This window comes from Bubalus bubalis, chromosome 5 (assembly GCF_019923935.1).
Source record: "Bubalus bubalis isolate 160015118507 breed Murrah chromosome 5, NDDB_SH_1, whole genome shotgun sequence".
Taxonomy (NCBI): domain Eukaryota; kingdom Metazoa; phylum Chordata; class Mammalia; order Artiodactyla; family Bovidae; genus Bubalus; species Bubalus bubalis.
In genome coordinates, this window is record NC_059161.1 from 123,974,892 (window position 1) to 123,987,069 (window position 12,178).

At 48.6% G+C, this 12,178-nt stretch overlaps 1 long non-coding RNA gene across 1 annotated transcript; it reads left to right on the forward strand.

Annotated features, from left to right (window-relative positions):
- Positions 1-8,606: 8,606 nt before the first annotated feature.
- On the forward strand, positions 8,607-11,912 carry LOC112585207. Its single transcript, XR_003109647.2, has 3 exons — positions 8,607-9,584; positions 9,735-9,793; positions 11,775-11,912. It is a non-coding gene; the product is annotated as an uncharacterized LOC112585207 (long non-coding RNA).
- Positions 11,913-12,178: the final 266 nt, after the last annotated feature.

Sequence of the window (12,178 nt, forward strand, 5' to 3'; positions counted from 1 at the left end):
AAATTCCCTAATAGATTTTAAACTACATTTTACAGAGTTGAAATAGCTGGTCCTCTCAAACGCCTCAAACTCAGCATAAGAGACTCACACATCTAATAAGCATATTTTTTCTTTTTTGTTCTTTTTTTCTTTACAAACAAGGAGAGAGTAGAGGGTAAAGAGGCCTTCATCCCCCATTCCATTCCCCAGTCCCAAGCCAAGCATATTTTTTCCTAATCAGTTAGCAGTTTTTATCCACTAATAGATTAAACGTATAAATATGGTCAATCAGTTCTCTTAAATATTCAAATGCTGTTTATGAACTTAGATTCGGTTGTATGCTGCTGCTTCAGTCGTGTCCGACTCTGTGCGACCCCATAGACGGCAGCCCACCGGGCTCCCCCATCCCTGGGATTCTCCAGGCAAGAATACTGGAGTGGGTTGCCATTTCCTTCTCCAATGCATTAAAGTTAAAAGTGAAAGTGAAGTCGCTCAGTCGTGTCTTACTCTTAGCGACCCCATGGACTGCAGCCCACCAGGCTCCTCCGTCCATGGGATTTTCCAGCCAAGAGACCTGGAGTGGGGTGCCATTGCCTCAGTTATGTTTTGCTGCCTCAATAAACCACTGAAAACTTATTGCCTTAAAATAATCACCAGGCCTTTGAATCAGCAGTTTGGGCTAGGATAAGCAGGAAGGTTCATCTGCTGGTCTTGCCTGGGTCACTCCTGCGGCCACAGTCATCTGATAACCCACCTGGGGCTGGGGGCCCAGGATGGTGTCACTCATGTGGCTGGCGGTTGGTGCTGGCGGTCAGCAAGTTCCCTTGGTTCTGCCCCACTTGGCTTCCACTAGGCCAGACTGGGCATCTTCACAGCACACTGGTCTCAAGGCCCTGTGTTGGGGGCCGGCGTGAGGCACTCTGCCCGTGGCAAAGGTCATGAGGAAGGAGGCTCGACATACGCAAAGGCGGGATCGAGCCTCAGGAGTCCCCCTGGAAATCCTCGAGCATCTACCCCCATAACCAGAGCCTGCCTACTTTACTACTTTGTGCTCTTACCTACACCTCTGACTTTATGGGGGGCTGTCCCCCACCACCTCTTTCGGAGAAGGAGTTAACTTAGAGCTCCAGTTAATAATAATTCCTGGGCGTGACAGGAGTGTTTCAACTTACAAACTCCTCTGAAGGTTCTCTAGCCTGCCTGACAGGCTTGTCCGGCCACATGTGATTGCTCACAGCTTCCCAACCGTGAGAGGCACGAGATGCTGTAAATCTTCTAAAAACAGGTTCTTTAGAGAAGTTAGAAAATTATTAGTATAAGTATAATGGGCTGATTAGAAATTGTATTGGTGAAGGGTTTTTCATTTGTTGAGCCAATGTTTACTGCTAAGTCTCCACATCCCCTGCCCTTATACACATTAATGAATATATAGAAGAAATAAGTATTAACCTTTGATATAAATCACGTTAGACCTTAGGCTAAGTAAATTCTTTCCTTAACTAAAACCCACTACACCCTCACCCTATAGGAATGTAACTTTATTTGGGTGGCATCTGTTTTAAGAATAATCACCCTTGGAGAAAAAAGTGTTCTGGTTGACTGACCTCTGTCACAAGGGGAGGGTCATAAATTGTCAGCAGGCCCCCTGGCCAGAAGATGATGTAACACCCCTAAGACTTCTGTATACATTTGTATGAAGCACCTGACTTTGATAAAAGTCAGGACTGCTGACCCCGGGTGACTTTTGCATAACATCTCAGTGTATAAAAGTAGACCATGGAAAATAAAGAATTGGGATCAGTTCCTCGAAAGACTGGTCTCCCCATGTCTCTCTCTCACTCTGGCTGAGTCTCCATCTGGAGCGCGGAACCCACCATGCTTACTAATTATGCCTGGGCTTCTAAGATCCGACCGGGGAGGCCTCAGTGTCTCCTCTCCTTCGGGAGAACGGAAGGACGCCTGTGGCCTACGTAAGTGGTGCAAACTTCTTGTCTTGAAGTTTTATTGGTCTCCAGCGTAAACCAAGCTACTCAGCCTCTTTTCTCCACTGAATTTTCCTACTGAGCTATCCTCATTCTATTACTCTTTATATCTTTGATGAATAAATAATTAAATAGGTCGCTGACGCCGTCCCCGCTTCGAATACCCTGGATCAGCCGGGGCTGGACCCCGGCAGCCCTGCTCCTAAAGGACCACAACAGAGGCTGCAAAATGCCTCTTGAGGCCCGACTCCGAAGTCATACTGCCTTGCTCTCACCACAGTCTGTCATACAGAAGTCACACGGACACGGCATTCAACGCATGTCACAAGACCAGCCCAGAATCCAAGAAGTGGAGAAACGGACTTCACTTCCTCATGGGAGAAGCAGCCAAACCCCACTGTCAAGGATGGGTACACTGGGATGTGTGCTTAGTCGCTCAGCCGTGTCTGACTCTTGCGACCCCGAAGACTGTAGCCTGTCAGGCTCCTCTGCCCATCGGATTGTCCAGGCAAGAACCCTGGGGTGACAGGAGGCACTGTTACATCACTGCAGGCTGTCTCCCACCCATCCCTCTCTGATGAGAATCACAAATGGGCAGGTTGACGAAAGTGTTTCAAAACACTTAATAAACACTTGGGTATTTGCACAGTGATGACAAAACTTCCTAAACTGGCACCAAGATTCTGGGTTTGCTTTCCTGGCTTCCACCCCGTGCAGGATTGTAAAGCTACCCAGAGGGGCAGAATCCCCACCTCAGCAGGGCTGAACATGCAGCGAGGTGCAGGACCACAGGACAGTGAGAGAGGTTCCTGGTTCTGGTCTGAGATTTAAGACCAGAGCAGGACCCAGAACTGCCAGAAGTAAACAGACCTCCAAGGCAGCGCACGCTTCTCCCCAGAGGCTTGATTTTAAAGCCCTACCCCATCTCACCACGCCATCTTTCTTCTTTATACTGCCTCATTCAGGTAGATGAACCCCTGCACCTCCTGGGTCCCCCTAACATCTTTGCTGTGTATCACAGTTTTGCACCTCCCTTCATCCAGGTTGTCATGCGGTCTTCATATTTTATAACCTTCCTAGTTTCATTTTACTATCTGCTTCAGTGGCCAATATTGTATAGTTATTCTATTTGCAGCCAAAGATGGAGAAGCTCTATACAGTCAGCAAAAACAAGACCAGGAGCTGACTGTGGCTCAGATCATGAACTCTTTATTGCCAAATTCAGACTTAAATTGAAGAAAGTAGGGAAAACCACTAGACCATTCAGGTATGACCTAAATCAAATCCCTTATGATTATACAGTGGAAGTGAGAAATAGATTTAAGGGCCTAGATCTGATAGATAGCGTGCCTGATGAACTATGGAATGAGGTTCGTGACATTGTACAGGAGACAGGGATCAAGACCATCCCCATGGAAAAGAAATGCAAAAAAGCAAAATGGCTGTCTGGGGAGGCCTTACAAATAGCTGTGAAAAGAAGAGAAGCGAAAAGCAAAGGATAAAAGGAAAGATATAAACATCTGAATGCAGAGTTCCAAAGAATAGCAAGAAGAGATAAGAAAGCCTTCTTCAGCGATCAATGCAAAGAAATAGAGGAAAACAACAGAATGGGAAAGACTAGAGATCTCTTCAAGAAAATCAGAGATACCAAAGGAAAATTTCATGCAAAGATGGGCTCAATAAAGGACAGAAATGGTATGGACCTAACAGAAGCAGAAGATATTAAGAAGAGATGGCAAGAATACACAGAAGAACTGTACAAAAAAGATCTTCACGACCCAGATAATCACGATGGTGTGATCACTGACCTAGAGCCAGACATCCTGGAATGTGAAGTCAAGTGGGCCTTAGAAAGCATCACTAAGAACAAAGCTAGTAGAGGTGACGGAATTCCAGTTGAGCTATTCCAAATCCTGAAAGATGATGCTGTGAAAGTGCTGCACTCAATATGCCAGCAAATTTGGAAAACTCAGCAGTGGCCACAGGACTGGAAAAGGTCAGTTTTCATTCCAATCCCAAAGAAAGGCAATACCAAAGAATGCTCAAACTACTGCACAATTGCACTCATCTCACACGCTAGTAAAGTAATGCTCAAAATTCTCCAAGCCAGGCTTCAGCAATACGTGAACCGTGAACTTCCTGATGTTCAAGCTGGTTTTAGAAAAGGCAGAGGAACCAGAGATCAAAGTGCCAACATCCGCTGGATCATGGAAAAAGCAAGAGAGTTCCAGAAAAACATCTATTTCTGCTTCATTGACTATGCCAAAGCCTTTGTGTGGATCACAATCAACTGTGGAAAATTCTGAAGGAGATGGGAATACCAGACCACCTGATCTGCCTCTTGAGAAATTTGTATGCAGGTCAGGAAGCAACAGTTAGAACTGGACATGGAACAACAGACTGGTTCCAAATAGGAAAAGGAGTTATCAAGGCTGTATATTGTCACCCTGTTTATTTAACTTCTATGCAGAGTACATCATGAGAAACGCTGGACTGGAAGAAACACAAGCTGGAATCAAGATTGCCGGGAGAAATATCAATAACCTCAGATATGCAGATGACACCACCCTTATGGCAGAAAGTGAAGAGGAACTAAAAAGCCTCTTGATGAAGGTGAAAGAGGAGAGTGAAAAAGTTGGCTTAAAGCTCAACATTCAGAAAACGAAGATCATGGCATCCGGTCCCATCACTTCATGGCAAATAGATGGGGAAACAGTGGAAACAGTGTCAGACTTTATTTTTCTGGGCTCCAAAATCACTGCAGATGGTGATTGCAGCCATGAAATTAAAAGACGCTTACTCCTTGGAAGGAAAGTTATGACCAACCTAGATAGCATATTCAAAAGCAGAGACATTACTTTGCCAACAAAGGTCCGGCTAGTCAAGGCTATGGTTTTTCCTGTGGTCATGTATGGATGTGAGAGTTGGACTGTGAAGAAAGCTGAGCACCGAAGAATTGATGCTTTTGAACTGTGGTGTTGGAGAAGACTCTTGAGAGTCCCTTGGACTGCAAGGAGATCCAACCAGTCCATTCTGAAGGAGATCAGCCCTGGGATTTCTTTGGAAGGAATGATGCTAAAGCTGAAACTCCAGTACTTTGGCCACCTCATGTTCAGAGTTGACTCATTGGAAAAGACTCTGATGCTGGGAGGGATTGGGGGCAGGAGGAGAATGAGATGACAGAGGATGAGATGGCTGGATGGCATCACTGACTCGATGGACTTGAGTCTGAGTGAACTCCGGGAGTTGGTGATGGACAGGGAGGTCTGGCGTGCTGCGATTCATGGGGTCGCAAAGAGTCGGACACGACTGAGCGACTGATCTGATCTGATCTGATCTGATTCTATTGAGAGGTGTGAAGGAGAAGGATGGGTTACAAGGTATTACACGTCCGATGTATGTACATGTAAACTATAGGCCTGCCTGGCAGAGGCCTCTCCACATGCCTCCTCTCAGGGCGGGTCTGAGGGCCTGGCCAGTGACCCAGAGGCGCTCACCCTGTCTTTCTCAGGGACAGGCCTCAGAGACCCGGGAGCTGGAGACCTGGAGCTGGCTGGGGGAGGGCACTTGCTGCCCCCCTCTAACTTCAGAGAAGGCCTGGAAGGAGGTGGGTGCTCTGGGGACATTTGTCTTGAAGTATACAAAACTCTCCAATAGTAGTGTTCATTGTAACAAATTTTAACACCATAATAAAAATTGAAAACCCCTGTTATGGGCTGAATTATGTCCCCTCTCCAAATTCACATTTTAAATTCCCAATGCGCAATACCTCACAACGAGACAGTATTTGGAGACAGTTTTTAAAGGGGTGGTGAAATTAAAATGAGACCCTCAGGGTGGGCCCTGATCTAATCTGATTGGTGTCCTTATCAGAAGAGGAAAGTTTGGGAGTTCCCTGGTAGCCTAGTGGCTAGGATTCTGGGCTTTCACTGCCTTGGCCCAGGTTCAACCCCTGGTTGGGGAACTGAGATCCCACAAGCCATATGGTGCAGCCAAAAGAAAGGAAAGTTGGACATACACCCGGAATGCATGCTTGCACAGAGGAAAGACCACGTGAGTTAACAGGGAGAAGCCGGCTGTCTGCAGGTCAAGGGGAGGGACCTCAGAAGAAACCAGGTCTACCAGCACCTTGATCTTGGACTTCCAGACAGAAAATTTCTGTGGTTCAAGCCACCAAATCTTCGGTATTTAGTTATGGCAGCCCTACCAAACTAATCCAGCACCCTTCCCCATTCCCCATCCACAGGAGCAAAACTTGAGCAGTTAGCTGTGTATCCGTCTAGACTTTTCCCGTGCATATCCTGTGTATATGAAGATATACACTTTCTTTTTTCTCATACACATTGCTCCATGACTAACTTCCGTTGTTCCACGGTACATCATGGGCATGTTCTCCTGTCAGTACCCACCAGCTTGTTCTTTTGAATACTACAAATACTCCATCCTAAGGAGACAACACCATGGTTCCCGGTATCCTCCATGGGTATACATGGGGTCGGGTGCTGTTCCCTTTGCCATCACAAATAGGACTGCACCATAAAGAAGGCTGAGCGTCAAAGAAGTGATGCTTTCGAACTGTGGTGCTGGAGAAGACTCTTCAAAGTCCCTTGGACTGCAAGGAGATCCAACCAGTCAATCCTAAAGGAGTGAAAGTCAAAGTCACTCAGTCGTGTCTGAGTCTTTGCTACCCCATGGATAGTCCATGGAATTCTCCATGCCAGAATACTGGAGTGCGTAGCCATTCCCTTCTCCAGGGGATCTTCCCAACCCAGGGATCAAACCCAGGTATCCTGCATTACATGCAGATTCTTACCAGCTGAGTCACCATAGAAGCCCTAGAATACTGGGAATGGGTAGTCTATCCCTTCTCCAATGGATCTTTCCAACCTAGGAATCAAACCAGGGTCTCCTGCATTGCAAGTGAATTTTTTACCAGCTGAGCTACTGGGGAAGCCCATTCTAAAGGAAATCAACCCTGAATACTCACTGGAAGGACTGATGGTGAAGCTGAAGCTCCAATACTTTGGCCAACTGATGTGAACAGCTGACTTGTTGGCAAATACCCTGATGCTGGGAAAGACTGAGGGCAGGAGGAGAAGGGGGTGACAGAGGATGAGATGGTTGGATGGCATCACTGATTCAATGGACATGAACTTGGGCAATCCTTGGGAGATGGTGGGGGACAGGGAAGCCTGGTGTGCTGCAGTCCATGAAGTCGCTCAGTCGTGTCTGACTCTTTGCGACCCCATGGACTGTAGCCCACCAGGCTCCCCCATCCGTGGGATTTTCTAGGCAAGAATACTGGAGTGGGTTGCCATTTCCTTCTCCAGGGGATCTTCCCGACCCGGGGAATGAACCTGGGTCTCCCGGATTGTGGGCAGACGCTTTACCGTCTGAGCCACCAGGGAATTCTTCCTGTTTCCAGTGTGCGGGGCTGCAGTCCAGGGGGTAGCAAAGAGTCGGACAGGACTTGGTGACTGAACAACAAAATACTTCCTTGTGCCACCAGGCTAGGCCCAGGCGGGAGAAATCTGTAAGCCTGAAGCTGCTTTCTGTACTTTAAATAGATGCTACTCAGTGTTACTTCCCATCAGTAGGATATGAGAGGGCTGCTTTCCCCATGCTCACACTCTGCACCACTTGTTATTTCTCAAGAAACAGATGTTGGAAAGAAGATAGTGGCACTGGCACGTTTGAATCTGAACAGACCCACTGTTCAGACCTAGAGAAGGGTGAGAGAATCGGGAGCAAGGAAGCCTAGAGGGGGCAAGGTCAGAGAGCCTCCCTGGGAGAGGCGGAGGGCCCCATGAGAGAGTAGACAGATGATCAGCTCCGTTTATTCACTCACCAAACTTAACACGCGTGGACTAGGTCCTAGGCCTGAGTGCCCACGGCAGCAACCAATCATAGGCCCCACCCACTGGAAGCAGCATCTCATGTGGGAGGCCTGGATATGACCTGGGAGCCCCAGCCAGCGGTCCCTTTTGCCTCTGGCCACCTACCTGCTCAGGAAGCCAACCCGCCCTTCCCCTTCCCAAAGCCAGGAGACGGATGGGAACTTGCAGAAGGGTCCCTGTCGAACCCTGACAAACTTTGCTGAAATGGACGTGGCTGTAAAAGACGGGAGTCAAGGACACCTCCAACGTTTTCAGCGTGAACCAGCCCAAGAATAGTGAGGCCACTGACAAGAGGGAAGTCAAGGGAAGAACAGCTTCAGGGGAGCATGTTTGGAGCTCTGATTTGAACACATTGCAAAGTCCATTTGCCATCCAAGCGGAGACGTCGAGGAGGCAGCTGGGTAGACAAGTGTGGAACTGGGAACAGATCTGATCTGAAGATAGAAACGTGGGAGTCATCCAAGATGGTATTTATAGCCACGAGGCTGGCGGAGCTCACCCTGGGATGGCCCGTGGACAGCAAGGTCCAGGACTGGGCTCTGGGGCTCTCTGATGAATACTTATTAGATAATAATTACCATCATTTTATTCCTTGAAGTGTCTGGCACAATTCCTGGCTCTGTGAGTTCACTGAATTGAGCAGAACTCTATAGCACTTTATTCTCCCCACACTTTTCCTGCTATTCAGGACTTGTGTTAGTGGGTAGCTGAAAGTAGCAATCACTCAGTTAAACGGGAAATGAAAATATTCTTTAGGAATTTCTCAGAACCCAGAATGGAACTTGATTCTCCTGTGGAGAAGGAAACTCAAAGTTGTCTTAAGTTTCCACTCCAACAGCGAAAGTGCTTATAAAAACGAAACTCCCACGCTCTACAGACCCCAGAGTTCTGAGCCAAGCCCTACCCCCGCCCCTCTCCTCGCTCCCAGGCCTAGCTTCCTGTCCTCCAGCTGCTTTTCCTGATATTGGGAGAGCTTTTTTGTTGGCTGCGCCTCATGGTATGTGGTATCTTAGGTTTGCAACCAGGGATGAAACCAACTTGAGCTGCGGTGAAAGTGTGGTGTCTTAACCCCAGCACCACCAGGCAAGTCCTCTGGGAGAACTTTAAAACTAAGAATTTGCTCTGCAGAGAATTTGGTTGTACACGGTGACTCCTTCTGTCTCTAGTTCGCTGCAGGATTTACAGCCTCAGCGTTGACTCCAGATTCAGCCCTTGCCGTCTTGCTCCCCACCTTGAGAGCAGCAGCACCAAAAATAGCAGCATGAGTCACTGAAGCATCGGGCATCGTCGTCAAGGGCCAGGACGCCTGCTGCGGTGGAGCTTCTGCTTGAGTTCCAGGGACCTGGGGAAGGGAACCCTGGCCAGCTGGCCCCCATCACTGCCTCCTGGACCCTGGGGGAGAGCTGAGTTCACTAAGAAATTTGAAGCCTGAACTGGTGGAAATGTTAATGTTCAGAATGGCTTTACCATGACACTGCATAAGGACCTCAGGGTCCCTCATTTGCACCCCTTCTAAAGTTCTATACTTTTTTTTTTTTTACTGTATTTTAGTTTTCTTTTCTGAAAGAGGGCTCTCAAAGTTTTATGTTTCAGGTCTGAGAAAACAAGCATGGGTTAATTTTGTTTAATTCTCATTGTGACCTTGGGAAACCATTGGCTTCTCTATTTACAGACAAAGGATACGAGAGCAGAGAAAAGCCTTCCTTGGGTTCCTGGAAAATTCCAGGTTTGTTTCAGCCTCAGGGCCTTTGCAGTTCCTACTGCCCTGTCTTGAACTCTGTCCCTGGTTTGGGGCTTTTACTAAGCAGCAACTGCTGGGCCCTCCTTCCCTGCCTCCCTGGTAACTACTCTTTATCTTTTTGTTTTCTTTATGTAGCATTCACCACTCCAGAATTATCTTCATTTGTGCATCTACTTTTTTAACAAATGCTTATGGTACGTATTCTGCCATCAGGCACTGTTGTCAGCTTTATAAATATGAAATCATTCAGTCCTCACTACTCTGACACTGAAACTTGTCCATCCACACTTTAAAATGAAAGCAACTGAAGCATGGAGAAGTTAAGCAGACTGCCAAAAGTCACACAGCTGGTGAGTTACAGTACCACCTGTCTCCCCCACTGGAAGACAAGGTTCACCTGTGCAGAGCCTGCAGCTGAGGCCTGCCCTGCTCACTCTAGAGCCCCTGTACCCAGAGCAGTGTGCCACACACACAATCGTACAAACAGGATATGAGACAGCAAAGGCCAGGCCAGAGAGAAGGAGGGACGGGAGAGAAGCCTGGAGAGAGGCTGTGGGGGAGATGATGGAAGGCCTCGAAGGGCCTCAAGCGCTGGAGGACGAGCCAGGCTGGGGGGCAGCATTGGGACCGGCAGGAGTGTGGTGGTCTGGGCACTGTGCCAAGAAAGGCAGGCTCTTGTTGACAGATTTAACTTAGCAGGTAGGCGGGCAAACGCCTTGGAGTTAACCGCCTTCCTTTATGCCCTGCATCCATTACATGAACAGACCCTGTCAGCACCTCCAAAATGCATTCCTAATCCCACTTTTCTCACCCAAATTCTGCTCCCACCTGGCCCACGGCACCATCACAGCTTTCCTGGAATCCTGCCACGGCCAACTAGGAGGTCCCCTGGGCTTTCAGCCTCATCACTGACACAGCAGTCAGGGGGATCCTGATAAACCTGTCAGATCACATCCCTTTCCTGCTCAAAATCCGCTGGCATGTTCCAAAGTGAACACAACGCCATCTCATACTGCAGGGTCTCCTGCCCACCCCTAGTTCCTCTAGTCGCCCCTCCTTCCTACCCCTGCCATTCTGGCTACCCCAAGGCCTTTGCATTTGACGTTCCCTCTGATCGGCAAGTTTCTTCCCTAGGAGTTCCATGAATCTCACTCTTTCACTTCCTCAGGTTTTTTCTCAAGTATTAGCTTCTCACTGGGGTCTGATCTGGTCCCCCTGCTGAAAATGCAACACTGCCCACTTGCCCACTTGCCCAGTGCTCTGTCTCTACTGCAGGTTCTACGTGCAAACTTTTTTTTTTTAGCTTATCTCTCTCACTAAAATGAGCACTACAAAACAGTGATTTTTTAATTCCTCACTGCACTTCCCCAGTGCCCACAATTATACCTAAAACACTACAGGGCATATTTGATTAATTAAGCTAGGTGCAAGACACTGTATAACCTACATGGAAGACAAGAATATAAACGAAAATAGACACAAGGCCCTTGTAGGCCCTACAAAATATGCCATGGATGGATACCAAAGTTGCTGCTGTAGGACACGTGTGGCCCATGGAGTAGTGAAAGCAAATAAACTGGCGGACAGAAATGAGTGAGCTGCTTGCAAGCAGGTCGCCAGAGAACCTTGACAGCTCTTATTAGCCTGCGAGACCTGGCAGAGTTGGTGGAAGGGGGATGCCAGCAGAGGAAACATCTTGCAGGCAGGCCCAAAATAAAGGAGCCCACCCAGCTCAAGGAACAGACGAAGAGTGTGCCTGGAGTTTGGTGCTGAAGGTGGGGGACAGGCAAAGAACAGATGGGAAAAGTAGGCCTGTCACGTAGGCCCTGATCCCCAGTCTAAAAGCTTCCAAAGGTCCAAGCAAGGGAGGGGGTTATCAAGGGAGGCATGCGATCTGCAGCGACCTAGGTTGCAATGTCTGAGAAGGGGGTCACAGAGCTGGGATGGAAGAGGACCCTGTGACAACCTATTGGCATAAAGGGCAGCTAAAACACAGGGAAGGGATGGCATTACCCAGCTGGGGGTGGGGAGGTGGGGCGGGCGCAGCAATGCCTAAGACCCTCACCCAAGCTCCCTCTAGACCCCAGACATACACGGCCTTTGTTCCGTGAACCACACTGGCCCAGAGCGAAATCATGTCTCTCTGACGCTCTAGCCTTTTCTGTTTCTCTGCAGGTACCTGTCCTGCCTTTCGCAAGAGGGCAACGATTTTAAGAACCGCCCAGGACGCCGCCAGTAGGTGATCAAGCACCTCAGTGAGGTCTTTTGTTTCCTTCATCCCTTTACCTGCGAATAACGGAGGCAGAGACCCTTCATTAACGGCTAAAAACTCTACTGCACGAATGTGAACGATCCCACACCACGGCCCTCTACCCGAGAGGTTCAGCGAGGGTGTACGTCTCCACCGAGGAGATCGGCCAAGATGAAATTCCGAGCCTGTCCTACCTAAGCCCCAGCGCCTTCACCATCACGCGGGATTTCGGGACACCCAGAACCCAATATTGGGATTCAGGGACGGGCCAGGGTGCGCTCCCGAGGCCGATCCAAACGGTCACCCCCACTGGCTGGGACTCCTAAGC